Here is a 23,319-nt window from a genome sequence, read left to right on the forward strand (position 1 = left end):
GAGTCGCAACCAAGGGTCTCGACTCGAGACCACAGTTACGTGCACATAAACCTTCTAGAACCTGTCACATGTACTAACCAATAGAATTCTGTTTTCATGAAATTTGGTACTAGCCAATAGCATTTCCAAAAACATGTTTTGTTGTCTGATTTATAACAAAAATGGATCAAACAAGGCATCTTCAAATATTTATGTCAACATTCAAATAGTTCATCCTATATTCAAATAATTCATCCTTCACAACCATGCATTTTTGGGAGCAAAATAACTAAGATAAAAAGGTTACTATAACACTTAACCTAATCCGAATGGTTCTAATCCTCTTTTTACCAAACCGTTCATATATAAATCATGAAGAAACATGGTTAATCAAGTAAAACATGCTACTCATATCATCAAGAAAGGACCTTATCTAATCATCATACATAAACAACAACTTTTAAATATCCAACCAAAGGAGATACTAACCGGCTAGGCTCAAGGTGTGATAATATGAAGAATAAGCTTCAAATTAGGATCCGAAGCTAGAACCGAGAGTCCTTGGTTGAGTCCGAGAGAGAGAAGGAGATGAGAGGAGGTTGATGATGATTTAGGGTTTTAGGGTTTTAGTGAAGGAGAGAGTGAGTGAGATGAGGGATAGTGTTTGACAATGGTAAAAGTTGTAAAGGTTGGTCACCCTCAAGGGTTTTATATCCGTCTCGAGTGGGTTAGGTGTTTCCGAATGGGCTTCTCGGTTGCATGGCCCAACCGGCCCGATTGTTACTGTTCACTCGAGACCGGGAGTGGTCTCGAGTCGGATCCTTGGGGTCTCGGCTCGCTTGTAACACACACATATATATAATATACATACACACAACACATAATAACAGATAATCCATAGTTTTCATTTAATAATATACGTACACGCAATGTTAAATCAAGAAGGTTGCCCGGGAAAACCCGAAGTGTCACAAACGCCGTTTGAAGCTTTGGTTGCTGAACGGAACTAGAACTAGCTGAAGGACCAAAACCAGGCAAATACATTTCTGTATTTTGAGGAGGTGCAGCTACAATTCTTTTAGCCTTCCTAATTTCTTCTTCATTCTTGTGCTCTAACTTCTGAATGAATTCATAGAGACTGGCATTGGCTGCATCTAGTGCACCCGTATGTTTCAGAAGCTCAATGAATGGACTCCACTTAGGAGGTAGAGCATCAGCAAACCGAGCAATCATTTCCTGATGGTTAGCATTAATATTGTAAGAACTCATTTCACTAATCAAATGATAGAAACGAGAAGTCATATCATTTAGGGTTTCATTTTCCAAGAACTGAAATGATTCAAACTCTTTCTTTAACAAATCATGGCGAGTCTTCCTAGAAGCTGCATTCCCTTCTCCTCTCGCCACCAATGCATCCCATAGGATTTTCGTGGTCTTACAATATCCGAATTGATGATAGATTTCTTTGTGAAGCACTTGTGTTAGAATAGCAAACACCTTTTTCTCCAAGTCATAGGCTTTCTTATCATCTTCAAGCATATTAGCATAACCTGCTGAAGTTGATGCTGCTAATTCGAGGGCAGGGTTGACTGCATTAATGAAACACGTCCAAAGTTCGGTGCATTGCCCTTGAACATAGGTATGGAAATGTCCCTTCCATGATGGATAATCATTCATTTGATTTAACTTGGGTGGGCGATTGTTGCTACTCGTCTCACTTTCGCTCAGCAAGAGATTTTGAATGCTTTGGTTTTGATTTGATACCAAGGCCCATTGACTTACACTTATGGAAGGTTGTTGTTGAGGTATGGAGTTTGCTACGTATGAGGCCATAGATGTCTGATTTGAACTTTGACCTGGTCGGGGGTCCGTACTCCAGTCCCACGGGCTTGTACAACTCATCTTCAATGTATACAAGAGGAATACCTGACCAAACACTTGAAAACACAATGTTATGATAGTTTTGCAAACCTCCTGTTTAAAAATGGTATCCGACACGACAAAACACTTTTCCACGAAACAGATTCTGTTTCATCGAAATCACTTATGACGAAACAGAGTACGTTTTGTGACATCTGTGCTTGTAATCATTGTAAACAGTTCAGTTATTAATGAAATAAAGTTATTTGATCCCTATGTTTGTTTGTTTATGTTTGATGTTTTTCATGTTTTGACTTTTATTCGATTTCAAACTCTATATCGCTTTCTGGAGAATTATACACAAACTGGTGCGTAAACGTAATCAGTTATACGCGACAAATACTCCAGAACATCAATTTATGCTTAACATACCTTAAATAACCTTTACATAACTTAGAAATAAGTTTTGAAGGCTTTGGTATGGCAAAATCTAGTCTATTCGCTTACAGGGACTAAAATTGACAAACTGCGAAAGTATGCCGATTTGAACTGTAACGAACATTCCGGAACATGCCCATAAGTTAAACACACCCTAAATATCCTTTACATAGCTTAGAAATAGGCTTTGAGGGGTTCGGTGTGCTAAAATAAACTTTTGGGTCATTCAGGGACTAAAAGCGTCAAAAAGTGCATAAGTTTGCATTTTCGCGCATAACTTACGTTCTGTATACATCCGGACATCCAAAATTTATGTAATCATTAAAATATTATGTTTTAGTGATTAACTTGTCAAAAATCCATTCGTCGCGCAATTTGGACCATTTTTGCGTCCGTTACGACTTCCGTCGTAATTAACCGAACAACGCAATCGTACGGCCAAACGAACCGACATCCGAGATATTTTTGAGCACATTTTAAGTTCCCTATACTTTAACTTCATTTTTGAGCTTTGAAATGGGGTTAACGGGGCTTAAACGTGTCAAAAATGGGCCGAAATGCATGTTTCTCAAGTGCAGGGACCATTTTGCAATTTCTGGAAAGTATCAGACCTGCAAGGTCCTTACGGACCGTAAGACCTACTCCATACGGTCCGTAAGCAGGTCCCAGTTCAGCAGAAATCATTTTTAATAAAACCCAGCTGCTCCTTGGTTTTGCAAATGGTTTTAAGGTTCCTATGGGCTGGTTTTAAGGTCCCATGGTTTCACAAATCAGTGGGCATGAGGTATATGGCTAAGATTGAAGCTCGGTTTTCGATAAACGATCCTAACGGTTGTGCGAAAACTATAAATACCCCCACCCATTTCATTCTTTCCCAGTTGAATTCTGAGATTTTCTCTAAGTTGAAGTGTAGAACACTTCATACCTGAGAAATACTTGGAATATCAATCTTGCGGGGACCTTCTGTAAGTATTCTTTCACGTTTTTCGTTCGTTTTAGCGTTAAAGTCAAACTGCGTTTGACTTTCTGCATTGACCAGTTTATGGTCAATGCGAAGTTCGTTTGAATTTCATAACGTGAGCGTAATCACGATGGTTATAGTCCCTAGCGACTATACCTACTGATTACCACGTTATCTAGGCTCAGTGACGAGTCGTAGTTTCGGCCAAAATGCGTTTTCTCACGTATTTTGTAACCAAACTACTCTAGGGTATTAAAACCGTTTGCTTTAATACCAAACCTGTTTTCTAACTTTACTAAACATGTTCTAGCATGTTTAGCTCGTCGCTTTTAGATTTGTGCTTGTTTAGGGTCGTAAAGGTAAGCGATCTAATCAATCGCTTATGCTTACGAACCCGACCCATTTGGTCGATCATTAGGATCCGACCAAACATTTTTTAAGTGACCATAGTTGTATAGGGAATAACCTTCCAAGGTTATACCTTATGGTCACAACGTTTAAGTAGTTGTATGATAAGTAGTTCTTATGCCTTAGGTAAATTACCAAAATACCTTTTTACGCATAAATTCATTTTAAGCCTATGTAACTTAATTTTTGACATCTAAACTGATTTAGCAACAATATTAAGCATGTTAAGGCATATCTTACTTGTCATAGGACTAGTTAGACTTTCCGAACGCGTTTTACGCAAACGACGCGTTAAAGTAGCATAAGCTACCTAATCGGGTCGTAACGGGTCAAAAGCACTTAGGATAGGTTTCGTTTTAGTATGTAGGCTTTGTTAAACCATGTTACATAAGTTCCCCTACTTATTTGGTTTACGAACCCTCGTACTACCCGATCCTCCGATAGGTCCGTTTCTTAATATAGATACCTATATAGGTGCCGTTTGATTCCGTGATCTTCTAGCATTGCTTGCTGGTTATCCTACGACTTCTAAGCAATGTCAAGTGAGTACATAGTACCCCTCTTTTACTGTTTTCCAAACATTTTGGGGTGAAACACATGTGCCTACTTGTTACTTTCGTGCTTTCTTGTTTTCACAACTTATACTTGCTATGTTCATTAGTACACTATTAGTACATGATTTCATTAGGTTTTGCTATGTATGTGTACTTAACATGCTAGCACATTGATTTACATTACATTACTTTGCGATATATGTTTACATGGCATATTAGCACATTGTTTTTCATGACTTTTCTGCTTTGTATGTTTACTTAGCATACTTAGTACATTGTTTTCACATAACTTGTTTACATTTGGTATAACATTTGGTTTGCATAAACGGTTCTTTACTACATTCATTAACATTAGCTACGCCGCTCGGTAGTAAGTAATGGTTCCATAGGACTTGACAAATCCCGTTCCTGACACCCTAGGTTTGTTTGGGTGAAAGGAATGACTGAATCCGTGAACATTTTACTTTGATAACCTTTACTCTAAGGTTATCGTGCTGTCTCAAGGCTTGAATGTAATGCGTTAACTTACCACATAAATGTTTGTATCAATAAAACAAGCTTTTACTTGGCAAAACATAACTTTTTGATTTATTCAAAATACTTTGTTTTGTTCCTTTTTACTTATGGTTAAGTATTCTCATTTTGTTACTTACCATACATAACTTTTGTTTACACTTAACTACATGACTACATTTTGGGTTTTAAACATATGACAATGGTTTAGACAAGAACATTTGATGATTGGTTTGAACATGAACTATATGCTTTGGTGGTTTGTTTAAGTGACTTAAGTAACGATATGTGTGTAGTATGTTACAAGCATGGTGGATACGCCGCTGGTACTTCCTATATATAAGTGCTTGTAATGTATTACATGACATACCGTTATTTAAATCATTCAATTTTGGACTTATACATTTTACACAAATAATATCTTTTTCACAAGACTTTGTTTTACAAAACAATTTATTTCATACAACTTATTTTTACTTGGTTATACTTTTAACCATACAACATTCTTTTATACATACATATTAACTGATTTGTTATCGCTTTTCAAACATTTTATAAGCAAACACTTAAACTGGATTCATGACAAAGTTTTCATTAAACATTTTCTTAAACCTAAATCATGAATCCTATTTTCACAAAACCTATGTATCTCACAGGCATTTTTATGCTGACGTACCTATTTTCACATGTGTTTCAGGAGCTAATGCATAGGACGATCGTGACACGCTAGGGTGGACTTGGGCCTTAGTGACATAAAACAGAGCTAGACTTAGTATTAATTACGTTATGTACTTTGTTTCTTTTTATTTTAAGACAATGTAACTTGTGGGTTCTCGTTTGAAACAATGTATTCCACCCCTGGGTGATGAATAAAATATTATTTAAATTACCTTGGTTGTGGAACCAAAATTCTGTTACAACACTCCCCGACGTTTCCGCCACGATTTGATGTTTTACGTGGTCGGGGTGTGACAGAAGAGTTGGTATCAGAGCCAATGGTTATAGGGAATTAGGTTATTAGTAATGCTTTGACCTAGACTATAACCTTTCTAGGACCCCAACACAAGTTGTCTTGTGTTTAGATTTTAAAACATGCACTTCACCTATCCTTAGGTGATCACCAAAACAAGAACCCAGTTTTTTAAAACGATTTTTGAAAAAAAAAAAAAAAACAATCCTCTGTTTTCAAATGATTTATTAAATGGTTTTTAACCCTTTTGATTTTTCAAATTGATTTTGAAAATTTATCATTTGTTTTTAATGATTCTTTTGGCCTTGTGCCTTCCAAGTTTTCAAAAATCTCGTCAAAGTTTTGGGTTCTAAATAATGTGAATACGTGCAAACTGGAAGGGTGAATGCCTGTACCCTGGGTTTTCTGTCTAAGGCTAGAGTGTTCGTACAAATCCACATAATCGGACCAGTCACTCTTACCTGGGAACTCCTGGGGTGAGTGTTCACTTATAGGCGAGCATGTCTTCGCTAAGCATTATTTATGGACCCATTTACTTTAATTAGTCACTGTGTGTCATTTGTTTACTTTGTGATACGGACGAATGACCACCATCCTTGCTTTGTTGATTTTGTTTCGTCTCGTTCTTTTCATCTAATCATCTCACTCGTTTCCTCTCATGTTTTCCTCTTTTTAGCATGCCTCCTCGATGCGAAAATCAGCTACCCAATGCCGAACTGGCAGAAATCATCGCACAGCATATGGCTGCTGCGTTCCCGAATCTTATTACTCAGTTTAACCAAGCCAACATCAATCAGAATGCTCCTTGTAACTTCAAGAGCTTCAATTCGGCTAAACCACTCAAGTTCAGTGGTACTGAGGGGGCAACTGGGCTCCTTCAATTGTTTGAGAGCATTGAGAATACTTTTCGTCATGTTCAGTGTCCTGATAATCGCAAAGTCGAGTTTGCTTCTAGTGTTTTTCAGAAGAGGGCGTTGACATGGTGGAATGGGGTTATGAGAGATCGAGGTGCTGAAGTCGCTTTAGCATAGTCGTGGGCTGAGTTGAGGACTCTCATGATGAGTGAGTTTTGTCCTCGTCATGAACTGCGAGTGCTGGAAAGGGAGTTTGACGATCTAAACAGTTTAGTGGCGAGCACCGGGCATATACTGACAGGTACGAAGAGTTGAGTTTATTATGCCCAACAATGGTCACCCCACTCGACAAGGCTATCGAGAGATACATCGATGGTCTACCTGACTCTGTGCAAGACTCGTTACCGGTAGTAAACCTACCACTGTTCGTCAGGCAATCGAACTATCTCCAACGTTGACTGGGTCGCAGATACGAAAGGGTAAGTTGCATAGAAAGGGTGACAAGAAGGGTAAAAAGCAGGATTCTGAGAAGAAGGAGAGCAAGAAAGGTAAAAACAAGAAGGGGAATGATGCGGGTTCTTCGAAGGGTTTGAGGAAGCGGAAGGCTTCCCAGAACTATGCCGTTACTACTCAGGCACAAGCTGCTCAAAATCAGCCTGCACAACCTCTTGCCAAGAAACCATACTTTGGCAATGCACCTCTGTGCAATAAGTGTAACGGACATCATCAACCACACCACCAGTGCCGTCAATGTACCAACTGCGGAAGGCCTGGTCATCTTGCTGCCACCTGCCGTATTCCCGCAAATTTGAATCGGGCAGCTCAGAACCCGGCTCAACAGGTTGCTCAGCCTTTTGCTCAGCAACAAGGTCAAGCAGCACGACCTCACTTCCCACCAGGTTCCTGTTACAACTGCGGGGATCTGACCCACTACCGTAACCAGTGTCCAAGGTTGATAAATGCGAACCCAGTTCAAGCTCAGGCTCGTGGACGAGCTTTTAACATGAATGCTGTTGAGGCGCAAGCAGACAACGAGGTGGTGAACGGTACGTTCTTTGTCAATAATCAACCTGCGTCTGTTCTTTTTGATTCAGGGGCCGATAAGAGTTTTGTGTCGTTATCTTTTGAGCCCTTGCTTCGCGTGTCTAGAACGAAACTAGGTAAGCCTTTGACAGTCGAAGTTGCGAATGGTGAACCCATTGTTCTTGATTCTGTTCTTCGCAACTGCCAGTTGAACCTTAACGACCATCTTTTTCCTATTGACCTCACGCCTATGCAACTTGGAAGCTTCGACATTATTGTGGGTATGGATTGGTTAGCCAAGCATCGCGCAGAGGTAGTGTGTTTTGAGAAGATCGTTCGTGTGCCGCTTTCCTCAGGTGAGATACTACAGGTTCGTGGTGAGAAACCTGCTAGTAGCCTCAAGCTTATGTCTTGTTTTCAAGCTCGGAAGTATCTGCGAAAGAACTATGTGGCCTTCTTGGCACATGTTACAGCACATAAAGACCAAGGTAAGTCTATGCAAGATATTCCTGTTGTTCGGGATTATCCGGAGTTGTTTCCTGAAGAGTTGCCTGGTCTACCTCCAGCACGCCAAGTCGAGTTCCGTATTGATCTTGTACCTGGTGCAAATCCTATTGCCAGAGCTCCATATCGTCTTGCACCGTCGGAGATGCAAGAGCTATCTAAGCAGCTTCAGGAGCTTTTTGACAAAGGTTTTATCCGTCCTAGCTTTTCACCTTGGGGTGCTCCCGTTCTCTTTGTCAAAAAGAAGGATGGATCCTTCAGAATGTGTATCGATTATCGTGAGCTGAATAAGCTTACCATCAAGAATCGATATCCCCTACCTCGCATTGATGATCTCTTTGACCAGTTACAGGGTGCTACTTGCTTTTCGAAGATTGACCTTCCTTCTGGGTATCATCAACTTCATGTGCATGAAGAGGATATTCCCAAAACAGCATTCCGCACTCGATATGGGCATTATGAGTTCATAGTCATGCCATTCGGTTTGACCAATGCTCCTGATGTTTTCATGGACTTAATGAATAGGGTCTGCAAGCCTTATTTGGATAAGTTCATCATCGTTTTCATTGATGACATCTTGATTTACTCTAAGACGCGAGCTGATTACGAGCGCCATCTTCGTCTTACTCTGGACCTCCTAAAGAAAGAGCAACTTTTTGCCAAGTTCTCCAAGTGTGAATTTTGGCTTAAGGAAGTTCAATTTTTAGGACATATTGTCAACAAACAAGGTATTCATGTAGATCCCTCCAAGATCAGTGCGATTAAGGATTGGGATACGCCTACTACTCCTACTGAGGTTCGTTCTTTTCTTGGTCTTGCGGGTTATTACCGCCGCTTCATCGAGAACTTCTCAAAGATTGCAGTTCCTCTAACTGCTCTAACTCAGAAGAACAAACCCTTTGAATGGGGTTCTAAGCAAGAAGAAGCATTTCAGACCTTGAAGCAGAAGCTTTGTAATGCACCTATTCTGACTTTGCCTGAGGGCAATGATGATTTTGTTGTTTACTATGATGCATCGAAATTGGGTCTTGGCTGTGTTCTGATGCAAAGGAACAAAGTCATAGCCTACGCATCAAGGCAATTGAAGGTACATGAGAGAAACTACACCACTCATGATCTTGAGTTGGGTGCAGTTGTCTTCGCTCTCAAAATCTAGAGACACTATTTGTATGGCACAAAATGTGTGGTTTTCACTGACCACAAAAGTCTCCACAATATCTTCAACCAGAAAGAACTCAACATGAGGCAAAGACGTTGGGTCGAACTCCTAAACGACTATGATTGCGAAATTCGCTACCATCCTGGTAAAGCGAATGTTGTGGCTGACGCATTAAGTCATAAGGAACATACTGTGCTTCATTGTGTTCGTGTTCAATCTGCTATTCAAGCTCGATCTGATATCCAAGCACGCATTACTCAGGCTCAACAGGCTTGTGTTTCACAAGACTTGATGGGTAAGGAATTACCCTATCACATTAAGCCTGATCTTGTTTTGAAGGAAGATGGATCGTATTATTTCATGGACCGTTTGTGGGTCCCAAGCCAAGATGATCTTCGCACTTTGCTTATGGATGAGGCCCATAAGTCTCGTTATTCTATTCATCCTGGCTCATATAAAATGTATAAGGATCTTCGTACTCAGTATTGGTGGCCTGGTATGAAGAAAGACATTGCCTTGTACGTTTCCAAATGCCTTGTCTCAAGGTCAAGGCTGAACATCAACATCCTTATGGTCTTTTGGAGCAACCTGAGATCCCAGTTTGGAAATGGGAAAACATTGCTATGGATCTCATTACCAAACTCCCGCGCACTAAGAAAGGTCACGATGCCATTTGGGTAGTTGTTGATCGTCTTACAAAGTCAGCGCATTTCCTGCCGATCCGTGAGAATCTATCTGCTGAAGATCTGGCCAAAATCTACGTGGATGAAATTGTATCTCGACATGGTGTTCCTTTGAACATTATTTCTGATAGGGATGCTCGCTTCTCTTCTCGATTTTGGAGAACCATGCAATCTGCTATGGGGACCCAACTCAATCTGAGCACAGCTTATCATCCACAAACAGATGGCCAAACTGAAAGAACAATCCAGACTTTGGAGGATATGCTTAGATCTTGTGTGATCGATTTTGGTGGTAGTTGGGATTCACATCTTCCATTGATTGAATTCTCCTACAACAATAGTTATCACTCCAGCATCAACATGGCTCCTTTCGAGGCTCTCTATGGTCGAAAATGTCGTTCACCGGTCTGATGGAATGAAATAGGTGAAGCTCAGCTTACTGGACCTGACCTCATTCTAAAGACAACTGACAAGGTTAAGAAAGTTCGTGATAACTTACAGGCAGCTCGAAGCCGTCAAAAGAGTTACGCGGACCAACGACGCAAGCCCTTAGAATTCCAAGTCGGTGATCGTGTATTACTTAAGGTCTCACCTTGGAAAGGTGTGATCAGATTTGGAAAGAAAGGAAAACTTGCACCTAGATATGTTGGACCATTCAAGATCGTCGAAAGAATCGGCAAGGTAGCCTACAGACTTGCATTACCTCCTGAACTTGGAAATGTTCATCCTACTTTCCACGTATCCAATCTCAAAAAGTGTTTAGCTGATGAGAACCTCCACATACCACTTGACGAAATCCGTGTTGATAAAACACTACATTTTGTTGAGAAACCTGTGGAAATTATGGATCGTGAAGTCAAATGACTTAAACGCAAGCGCATTCCGTTGGTTAAAGTTCGCTGGGAATCTAAACGTGGACCTGAGTTTACTTGGGAACGTGAAGATCAAATGAAGGCAAAGTATCCACATCTATTCTCACGAGTTTCCTCTAAACAAATTTCGGGACGAAATTTCCACAAGTAGGGGAGACTGTGACATCTGTGCTTGTAATCATTGTAAACAGTTCAGTTATCAATGAAATAAAGTTATTTGATCCCTATGTTTGTTTGTTTATGTTTGATGTTTTTCATGTTTTGACTTTTATTCGATTTCAAACTCTATATCGCTTTCTGGAGAATTATACACAAACTGGTGCGTAAACGTAATCAGTTATACGCGACAAATACTCCAGAACATCAATTTATGCTTAACATACCTTAAATAACCTTTACATAACTTAGAAATAAGTTTTGAAGGCTTTGGTATGACAAAATCTAGTCTATTCGCTTACAGTGACTAAAATTGACAAACTGCGAAAGTATGCCGATTTGAACTGTAACGAACATTCCGGAACATGCCCATAAGTTAAACACACCCTAAATATCCTTTACATAGCTTAGAAATAGGCTTTGAGGGGTTCGGTGTGCTAAAATAAAATTTTGGGTCATTCAGGGACTAAAAGCGTCAAAAAGTGCATAAGTTTGCATTTTCGCGCATAACTTACGTTCTGAATACATCCGGACATCCAAAAATTTATGTAATCATTAAAATATTATGTTTTAGTGATTAACTTGTCAAAAATCCATTCGTCGCGCAATTTGGACCATTTTTGCGTCCGTTACGACTTCCGTCGTAATTTACCGAACAACGCAATCGTACGGCCAAACGAACCGACATCCGAGATATTTTTGAGCACATTTTAAGTTCCCTATACTTTAACTTCATTTTTGAGCTTTGAAATGGGGTTAACAGGGCTTAAACGTGTCAAAAATGGGCCGAAATGCATGTTTCTCAAGTGCAGGGACCATTTTGCAATTTCTGGAAAGTATCAGACCTGCAAGGTCCTTACGGACCGTAAGACCTACTCCATACGGTCCGTAAGCAGGTCCCAGTTCAGCAGAAATCATTTTTAACAAAACCCAGCTGCTCCTTGGTTTTGCAAATGGTTTTTAGGTTCCTATGGGCTGGTTTTAAGGTCCCATGGTTTCACAAATCAGTGGGCATGATGTGTATGGCTAAGATTGAAGCTCGGTTTTCGATAAACGATCCTAACGGTTGTGCGAAAACTATAAATACCCCCACCCATTTCATTCTTTCCCCATTTGAATTCTGAGATTTTCTCTAAGTTGAAGTGTAGAACACTTCATACCTGAGAAATACTTGGAATATCAATCTTGCGGGGACCTTCTGTAAGTATTCTTTCACGTTTTTCGTTCGTTTTAGCGTTAAAGTCAAACTGCGTTTGACTTTCTGCATTGACCAGTTTATGGTCAATGCGAAGTTCGTTTGAACTTCATAACGTGAGCGTAATCACGATGGTTATAGTCCCTAGCGACTATACCTACTGATTACCACGTTATCTAGGCTCAGTGACAGTGACGAGTCGTAGTTTCGGCCAAAATGCGTTTTCTCACGTATTTTTTAACCAAACTACTCTAGGGTATTAAAACCGTTTGTTTTAATACCAAACCTGTTTTCTAACTTTACTAAACATGTTCTAGCATGTTTAGCTCGTCGCTTTTAGATTTGTGCTTGTTTAGGGTCGTAAAGGTAAGCGATCTAATCAATCGCTTATGCTTACGAACCCGACCCATTTGGTCGATCATTAGGATCCGGCCAAACATTTTTTAGGTGACCATAGTTGTATAAGGAATAACCTTCCGAGGTTATACCTTATGGTCACAACGTTTAAGTAGTTGTATGATAAGTAGTTCTTATGCCTTAGGTAAATTACCAAAATACCCTTTTTACGCATAATTTCATTTTAAGCCTATGTAACTTAATTTTTGACATCTAAACTGATTTAGCAACAATATTAAGCATGTTAAGGCATATCTTACTTGTCATAGGACTAGTTAGACTTTCCGAACGCGTTTTACGCAAACGACGCGTTAAAGTAGCATAAGCTACCTTAGCGGGTCGTAACGGGTGAAAAGCACTTTGGATAGGTTTCGTTTTAGTACGTAGGCTTTGTTAAACCATGTTACATAAGTTCCGCTACTTATTTGGTTTACGAACCCTCGTACTACCCGATCCTCCGATAGGTCCGTTTATTAATATAGATACCTATATAGGTGCCGTTTGATTCCGTGATCTTCTAGCGTTGCTTGATGGTTATCCTACGACTTCTAAGCAATCTCAAGTGAGTACATAGTACCCCTCTTTTACTGTTTTCCAAACATTTTAGGGTGAAACACATGTGCCTACTTGTTACTTTCGTGCTTTCTTGTTTTCACAACTTATACTTGCTATGTTCATTAGTACACTATTAGTACATGATTTCATTATGTTTTGCTATGTATGTTTACTTAACATGCTAGCACATTGATTTACATTACATTACTTTGCGATATATGTTTACATGGCATATTAGCACATTGGTTTTCATGACTTTTCTGCTTTGTATGTTTACCTAGCATACTTAGTACATTGTTTTCATATAACTTGTTTACATTTGGTATAACATTTGGTTTGCATAAACGGTTCTTTACTACATTCATTAACATTAGCTACGCCACTCGGTAGTAAGTAATGGTACCATAGGACTTGACAAATCCCGTTCCTGACACCCTAGGTTTGTTTGGGTGAAAGGAATGACTGAATCCATGAACATTTTACTTTGATAACCTTTACTCTAAGGTTATCCTGCTGTCTCAAGGCTTGAATGTAATGTGTTAACTTACCACATAAATGTTTGTATCAATAAAACAAGCTTTTACTTGGCAAAACATAACTTTTTGATTTATTCAAAATACTTTGTTTTGTTCCTTTTTACTTATGGTTAATTATTCTCATTTTGTTACTTACCATACATAACTTTTGTTTACACTTAACTACATGACTACATTTTGGGTTTTAAACATATGACAATGGTTTAGACAAGAACATTTGATGATTGGTTTGAACATGAACTATATGCTTTGGTGGTTTGTTTAAGTGACTTAAGTAACGATATGTGTGTAGTATGTTACAAGCATGCTGGATACGCCGCTGGTACTTCCTATATATAAGTGCTTGTAATGTATTACATGACATACCGTTATTTAAATCATTCAATTTTGGACTTATACATTTTACACAAATAATATCTTTTTCACAAGACTTTGTTTTACAAAACAATTTATTTCATACAACTTATTTTTACTTGGTTATTCTTTTAACCATACAACATTCTTTTATATATAAGTGCTTGTAATGTATTACATGACATACCGTTATTTAAATCATTCAATTTTGGACTTATACATTTTACACAAATAATATCTTTTTCACAAGACTTTGTTTTACAAAACAATTTATTTCATACAACTTATTTTTACTTGGTTATTCTTTTAACCATACAACATTCTTTTATACATACATATTAACTGATTTGTTATCGCTTTTCAAACATTTTATAAGCAAACACTTAAACTGGATTCATGACAAAGTTTCATTAAACATTTTCTTAAACCTAAATCATGAATCCTATTTTCACAAAACCTATGTATCTCACAAGCATTTTTATGCTGACGTACCTATTTTCACATGTGTTTCAGGAGCTAATGCATAGGACGATCGTGACACGCTAGGGTGGACTTGGGCCTTAGTGACATAAAACAGAGCTAGACTTAGTATTAATTACGTTATGTACTTTGTTTCTTTTTATTTTAAGACAATGTAACTTGTGGGTTCTCGTTTGAAACAATGTATTCCACCCCTGGGTGATGAATAAAATATTATTTAAATTACCTTGGTTGTGGAACAATAATTCTGTTACAACACTCCCCGACGTTTCCGCCACGATTTGATGTTTTACGTGGTCGGGGTGTGACACGTTTCATCGAGGTATTATGGCGAAACACCTTTTGATTCATCGAAGGGACCTTTGGCGAAACACTTTTTGATTCGTCGAAGGGACCTTTGGTGAAACACTTTTTGATTTGTCACGAATCTGTTTCGTCAATAGTTTGATTCGTCGCGGTTTGTTTCGTTGAAAAAGGTAACCAGAGTTGGTGAGGTAGGTCAAATCTTATCCACAGACTGTCAACTCACACTACCTTTCTCACTTTACCTCATGCTACGACTACCAACTAATGTATGGTGAACAATAGATTAATCCTTTTCAATTCTTTTTCTGTTTTTAAAAATAATTCAATATCCAATGAATATTCAAGAACAACTTGAATATCCTTTGAATAAATGAAGAACCAACCCAGAAAATATGAACATTCCGATCACCAGTAAAATTTTCCGAAACACTAAAATGCACAATACTTTCACTAAAAACCCGGTTTATCACACAAACAAAAAATCTAACGGGGTTTTTGATAAAACTCTTTAGCAAACAACCATATTTCAACAGATTTTTGAAGAACTTTTCTGGAAATTATGAGTTTTAAGAACAATTTTCTGAGAAACACACAAACACTTGATAAAACAACTGAACTATGTTTGATTTTAAACAAGGATAAGATCCAAGGCTCTGATACCACTTATAGGTCCCGAAATCGGAGGATCGATTTACACAACCAAACCCTTGTTTATAACAAACAAAGTTAAGTGTGCGGAATCCACTTAACTAAGCCAAATCAAACATAGAACAAAGTAAGAACAGTGGTTTAACCAAAGAAACACAATCGTTTGATTAAACTGGATGAGAATGCAACTGATACAAACACAGTCTAGACAAAGTGACCTTCAGGGTATTCTCTCATCTCTGAGTTGTAACTGAGACAAAGTGTGCCTTTATATAGCAGCTGGGCTCGACGAAACGGAACTGGGCCCAACACTAAGCCCATCAGACGACGACGAAACACATCTGTTTCGTCGCTGACCATGACGAAACAGGTACAACAGACCAAAGTCTGTTTCGTCGACTAGTGTTTCGACGAAACACATCTGTTTCGTCAAAGTCTGCAATTTGTTGACTGTTTGCTGCACACAGACAGCAAACAGCAGGCACAAGCAAACATATACAAATGACATAAATACCCTTAACATGCAACATGCATTGTTCAACTACTATTACAAAACAGACGAGACAAATAAGTCGGACACAAGCGGATAGGAGGATATCCGACTTGGTCGACTGCGAATACAGACTCGATAAACTATAAAAGACAGTACAAAATACACCGTAAAGTACAAGACTATTGACAGACACAAAATGCATCAACAATTTCATTGTTGCAGGGTAAGATAAGTCTTCACATGACATCATCATGGTGATGTCATGGTGATGTGTCGACGGGAAACGGTTCGCGGCTATTCGTACTTCGCGTGTCGAACTCTATAAGTCTGGGGCGCACGACGGAGGAATGTCGCTACGTCAGACTTGAGCCGTACCTAACCGAACCGAACCAAGTCGAATCAAATCGAGTCGCGTCCACATAAAGTGTACCAACAATGTTTATGGAAGAAAATTGCAACGCAAACAAATAGGTCAGAACAAATAATTGTAACGCAATTAGTTTTAAATGAATTATTCTAGTAAAAATAAACAACAAATAAATGTGCTTATGGATCATAGGGTTTGTATCTAAAATTTAAATGACAAGTCTTGATAATTTTAATAAAAGGACCCTTAAAATTAGTTCAATAAATATAAAATGATTACCTCAATATTGTGGCATATATATACAAAAATATATGATTTAAAAAAACATCAATAAACATTAAGATCAACTACGTCACATGGTGTGCATTGTTGTTTTCCTTGATTCTTCTTCAACATGTTCTAACACACAATCATTTGTAGCAAAACTCCGACATCTCAATGAAACCTTCAAACACTACCTAATACATATAAATGTACCAAAGTGAAATGTTTCTATATGCATTTACCACTAACAACACGTATTGAGGTATAATTTGAATGCAATATCGAACATCACTCCCTCTTTACATCTAATACAAATAACATGGTAGTTTAATATTCGGAGCACAATTTGTGTATCTACAATAACTTACGTATTTTCCCACGTGCCTTTCCGATTCTAAAAATAACTCATTGTGGAAACTTCCATTGTAGACTAGATTTTGTTCATTTTTTTTTCTTATGTTGCACATTTCTTTTATCCTCAAATGTTAAGAAAAAAAATATTACAATAGTAGTTATCTTGACAATGCTTTTTTATTAAAGTTAGAGGCTCAATTCGCAGCTACACCTCAAAGGAGAATTTCTTGCAATTGAATTATCATCAATAAAGGTATTCTCCTCTAAACTCCGTAATCATATGAGATTGGATTATAGACATATCCAGGATGAAAGGACAATGTGGCTTATAGGGAAGTCGGAATTGCTTGTTCTACGAAGATCTACAAGGTTTATCTTATGTCATTGATTTTTACACACCTAGCATGGTAGGTTTTATGTATCACTTGGTAAATAGCTTTTTTCATGTTCGATATTTTATGGCGATGGCATTGTAGCTTACAATAATATCGGTTTGGGTTTTTTTTTTTTTTTTTTTTTTTTTTTTTTTTTTTTTTGTCTTTCTCTCTTTATGATTATGTGGATGCCTTTTGCACGTAATAATGTATTCAGTATATATTTTAGTCACCTGCATAAAGAGAGTCAGTGGAAAAAAATAGAGAATTGGGAGTAAAGGAGGGACCCGAAAAAGAATTGGGTTAGAATTGTAATTGTTAAACTGATTATAAAACCCTAACCTGTTATTCGTTTTTCAGAGTTGCAACATTCCACAGATCGACTGCAGCCGCAGATAAGATGGCCACTGCTTTATCTTCTGGTATTGACGAAATCAGGCCTCCTGATATCACAAAATCATCAGTGAGTGGTATTTAATCATAAATTCATTTCATCAATATTCTTCTCAACTTTTTCCGAGTCGTTATGATCAGAAACTAGTTCTGGTTTTATTTCAGTCTTTGGATTTTTTCATCATGCAGGATGTTGAAGAACGATCGTTGCCTGTTCAGAGGATTTCGGTATCATCATCCAGGGTGTTGAAGAGTGATCTCGTTTCAGGTAACTGTTAATTGATTAAATTCTGTATTCATTCTAAGCTACCCTTTAGATCTATAGCAATTTAAGGACGTTCAATTATATTTTCAGCCGATTTGTGGATCTATAATTTACTATATATTTCTTTGGTGCTTAATTTTAGGTTGTGTTTTTTTTTTTTTTTTTTTTTTTTTTTTTTTTTTTTATTTCATGTGTATCACCCATCTTACCAAACATATTCCTTATGATTTTTATGAACCATCGTCTTGATGCTTTTTACTCATATAACACTCACTGTCTCATGGTGTAAAATGAATTTTGACTAGGATAAAAAAAAATTAACGCCCTTCCGTCGGGTTTCAATAGAATTTGAAAAGGTGCTAGTTACGTTTGTGGCTTGTTGAAAATAACCATCACAGTAACGCCCTTTCGTTTTTCGTTCATTAGACCCACCCCCACTAACCACATCCACTTATTCTGTTAGTTTGATGTGAAATGTAAATAATGCTCTGTTATTATTAAAAGCTTATTTAAAGGGGCCCACCTTCATCTTCATTAAACACTATTGCCGACCACCACCAACTCCGGCCCTCCACCAGCTTCGGCTGTCACGAACCCTTCTAGATCATGGTTCTTGTTGTCCATAGGTCTGGAACCAAAAAAAGTAATAGTTGAAATAATATTTTTCCATGTTAAATACATTGTCATTTATGCAGTTTAAATTTATCAACAAACAATACTTAAGCTAATATTATAGTTGATTTTATTTGTTAGTCTTTGAAAGAGATACTATAGCTATCATCCTGGGGCATCGGACGCTGAAGGTGATGCAGGGCCATCTGTGAAACTACAGGTGGCCCGTACAAGCTAAACCATTAATACAAAGAATAGGAGAAAGCTTCAAGTGGTCCATACAAGCTAAGCCATGTAATGAATATAAGCCTGAAACTTATCAAATTAGCAATTTGTATAGCTCATATAAGGGTGTTAACAACTTAACATTTTATGTTACTCTATTTTTTAGGATCTGGATCAAAAGTACAGTGAGTCTCCTACAATTGTGCAGTTCTGGGACGAGTCACACAAGAACAAAAACACAGATGAGTGGGCATCTGAGAGTGCTTGGTTGATTGGGGTATAAATACTTGGTTATTTTGTTGTTCATCAGAATCAGAATCAGAATCTGAATCTGAATCTGAATCTGAATCAGATGCGAGAGATATTAGCAACAAAACAAGCCACGGGGAAGCATCTCATGATTGGGAATCTGGAATTCAGCGTTAATCCAAGCACAGGGACAAATTAAGAAAAAACAGGTCCTCGGTCTTCTTCGAATCCCTGCAAATTCGGTTATCCGGGCCCTCAAAGATAGGAAGCAACGTCAGAGCCAGAGGAACCATAGGTTTCAGCCAGCAGCAGCAGTAGTTGGTGGTGGTCGGCGGTTGGTGGTGGTGTTTGATGAAGAAGAAGAAGAAGGTGGCTACTTTTAATAATTACAGGGGTGTTATGGTTATTTCACAGAAGGTCGTTCTATGGCGGAAAAGTGGTTTTTTAGCAACCATTTCTATTTGCAAAGCACAGAGATCATCCAAGGAAAGTGTGGTTCATACTTTACACAAATGAATCACAATGGTTACAGCGGCGTATTTTCTAAGCTTTAGTTGAATAACAAGTAGATAAATAAATCTTGAAGATTATTAATTAATGTTGTGGTTATCTTTACTTTTTAGTGATAAATTTCTAAATCTTTGTGGTTTAATGATGAAAAATTGTATTGATAATGAAAAGTTTTGACTGTCTATTTTCTTTTAGGATAATTTTTTACCTTTTGGGTTAGTTTTGTAATGGCATTTTTAGTTTTTGTTTTCATATTATATTTGATGATCATGTTCGAATTTTATTTTTATTTAAAAATTACATTTTTTGTTAAAATGAAACAAAATTAAGCTTAAAAAAGGAATTCACTTTTAAACCTATAGCAAATAAAAAATCAATCCGAAAATACTTATATTAAAATTATATCAATTTAATATCCGGAAGCAAAAATTTATCTTAAAAACAAAATATATTTGCAATCTAATCTCTATATATAATAAAGTAAACTTATTTGGGGAAACGTGTCCCTTAATGATTAATTGGGGCAACACGCATATCCATGGATAGTTAAATTACCGGAGCAGATTTTCCAATACCCTAAACCACGCTCGATATACAACGTATTCTTGATGTTCTAATGTTCCCTCACAAACTCTAACATCAAAATCCGATCCTCACTCTCAATCAACACTGCGAAGATACTCGCTAATGTTCTCCACCACTGTTTCCCTCTGCAAAACCCAAATCTGCAAAGTCTTCACACCATTTAATCTTTTCGTCTGCGGATTCCTTGCTGATCGTTGATATCCACGGTAAGAATCCTTCGATTAGGTTAAACTTAGTAAAAACATAATCGCATCTTATTATTGGTGTTCTTAACTTCGATCTTTGGTTTCACTTCCTCTTTAACATTACTCATGTATACAACATTTGATTTCAGTTTTTTCTATTGTTTTGATTCTCATACTCTCCGTGTTTCATCTTAGATCAACAAAGACCAATTCGTATACAAGACAAGGACTACATCCCCCTTCCTGCTTCGTCTTTTTTTTTCTCTGCTCGGAGTGGATTTGACATATGAGGGACTCCTACATTTGGTTTTGGCCAGGGGAATTGACTTTAATGGATCTTCTTTTCATGGAAAGATTTTGTAAGTATTCTTTTTACTGTTTCCTACTCTAATAGTCTTTGTGTATTTATGCATAAATGTTGACATGTTGATATCTTGATGTTATATATGTTTATGTTTTTAACATGCTACTCTTTCACCATTTATTTTGTTATTAATAGCTTCCTATCTCTATATATTTAGTCATGTGTTGTTAGTGTCCATACCACTGATATCACAAGGGGCCTAACACTTTTTTTCAACAGGTGGAACATTTATCTTGTAGTAAACATTTATCTTTTTTGTGATTTCATATTGTTAATTTTATATGTTAAGGTTTTGGAACTTTGATTAAATTTTAATACGAATGATGACATGAGTGCAATATTAGCTGTGAAACTTACAAAAAGATTGGGTTTAGGTATTTGGGCCAAAATGCCTTTGCCAAAAATGCATGTGCAGGAAAGGTTTTTTGGTTTCTCTAATCTTTTGTTATAATTAGTATTTGCAAGGTTAATTATCTAATTTGAGATATTATAAATTAGTTTAGGTGCTGTTAGGATGTAATTTAGGGTTCTTTTATGGTATATTTGTGATGTAATCAATGGTGATGAATTGAGCACATGTAATTAGTTGAAACTACTTGATTACACTTTGGTCACTGATGGATTTTGATGACTTTAATCTACTAGAGCTGATGACTTGAATCTGCTAGGTGACCTAAGTGTAGGTCCCTTTCCGGAGGATGACGAACCTAAACCTTGTTATACAAACCCACTAGCGAGTGCGGAATCCAAGCTAGTAAGCAAACCGGGATGAAGCAAGTAGAGAAACAAACACACAAGAGTTCACCGATTAACACCACTGTATTAATACGTATGAAGGTTCCGGTTACAAGCACAATGTTTACAAATCTAACTTGCAAACTCTCACTATGTGTGTGTGTGTTTCGGACAGAATGCTCTCAGCTCTATCTTTCTGTCTGTCTTTCTAAGTGTCTTGATGAACACAACACACTGCATGGGTATTTATACCCATACACAGCAGGTCTTGCTCGAAGGATTCGATAGATGGTCCGAAGGATCATCTTTCGAATGCAATGCTCTCGAATGATCAGCAAGGACCTCGAAGGATGATCCTTCGAGGTCTATCAGTCGAAGCATATCTTTCGAGGAGATCGAAGGATCCACATTATCCTTCGATCTCTTATCCTTCGAGACAGACTACCATCTTTCTAACTGTTTACCAAGTCAAACCAGGAGGACGGTTGACTTGGTCAACTTACAGGACTGACACTGACATCGTTTACATCGTGACCGAATACAGACAAAGTACAGACACAAGTGCACCAACAAACTCCCCCTTGGCTGTAGCTTTGTCTTTATCTTCTATAGTTGTAGACTCGTCTCGAACTTCGATGGTCTTTGGTCTTCGAGTTCTCAAAACTCTGATGTCCTTTCAAGTCTTCAAAGTCGGAGGATCTTCAAAGTCTTCACGTATTGAAAGCAGAGAGTGTATCAACAAACTACCCGTATTATGTAGGAAGTGTGTTGACAAACTCCCCCTTAACATAAGCTCCCCCTTGAGTTATGCTCGTGAATGACTTGATCTTTATGAAGTGAGATCCTTGTGGTGTTGATGATGGCCAACGGCAACTCGATCATCTTCATCATTTGAATGCCTTCACGTCGTGTCTTCATTCCGAAGCTTTGTCATCGACCATGTTCTCCTAGCCTTTAGAATCTGCACATGCAAGAAATCTAAACGCGTAATGAGAACACTGCTTGGAATATAGTTAACATAAACAAATGACACACTGATGACCATGTCACAATCAACCACCGTCCGACAGTTTGAAAGTTTAATAAATTTGTCAATTTTAGTTTTAACTTTCAAAACTTGCATATTTCGACCGTTTATGAAGATTTAGTCAGTTCGGTTTTCAGTCAGGTTTCAGGTAACGAAGACTAGAGTTCCAACACCGTACGATCGAAAATAAAGAAGAAATAAAATCTTTTTGGCTTTTACAAAGTTTATATTAAAACACACCTAAAATCTTTTTGGTATTTTTGAAATTAAAAGACAACAATTTAAAATCCTTTGAGTGTTATCAAACAACATCACCGCTAAAGTCGTGCTGATATGCACCAAACGACGAAACTGTTTAAAAGAAAACAATAAAAGTTAAGCAGTAAACAGATAAATATATACAAACATTCTTTTTGCGAGTTTCGAGGGTAAGAGAATCATATCAGTGTACGGTCATGCCAAAACACTCTTGTTGTTCAGTTAGTTAACATTAAGATAAGCATCCTATACCAATTATCGGTATTGTTGTCCACTTAAGCTCAACTTATCAGATGTAATCATGGCGAGGGGATACGTTAAGGTATGATTTATACTTACCGACCGGTGTTCATCCACATCACGACACATTCCCGTATCAAGGTATGCACGAGAGTTCATCTTACCGGTGAGTATACCGATTATCATCTGTTTGACCGTATAAATTGTGAGATACTCACTTATTTTGATTTGAAAACAAGCCCTATGTGATATAATCACTTATTGATGAGGAACTTGATTTTCATATGCATGAGGGCACAGGTGCAAGTCCGTGAACAGGTCAGTACTTCCGTACAGCAGAGAGACGAACTTGACACCCGAATAGATGTGATACTTTATCACTTATTTGTTTGGACATGTGATTGTTTATCACTTA

At 37.7% G+C, this 23,319-nt stretch overlaps 1 long non-coding RNA gene across 1 annotated transcript; it reads left to right on the top strand.

Annotated features, from left to right (window-relative positions):
• The first annotated feature begins 17,506 nt into the window (after window positions 1-17,506).
• On the top strand, window positions 17,507-19,688 carry LOC110890834. The gene is made up of 4 exons (XR_002564798.2): window positions 17,507-17,719; window positions 17,839-17,917; window positions 18,668-18,820; window positions 18,918-19,688. It is a non-coding gene; the product is annotated as an uncharacterized LOC110890834 (long non-coding RNA).
• Window positions 19,689-23,319: the final 3,631 nt, after the last annotated feature.

This window comes from Helianthus annuus, chromosome 11 (genome assembly GCF_002127325.2).
Source record: "Helianthus annuus cultivar XRQ/B chromosome 11, HanXRQr2.0-SUNRISE, whole genome shotgun sequence".
NCBI lineage: Eukaryota > Viridiplantae > Streptophyta > Magnoliopsida > Asterales > Asteraceae > Helianthus > Helianthus annuus.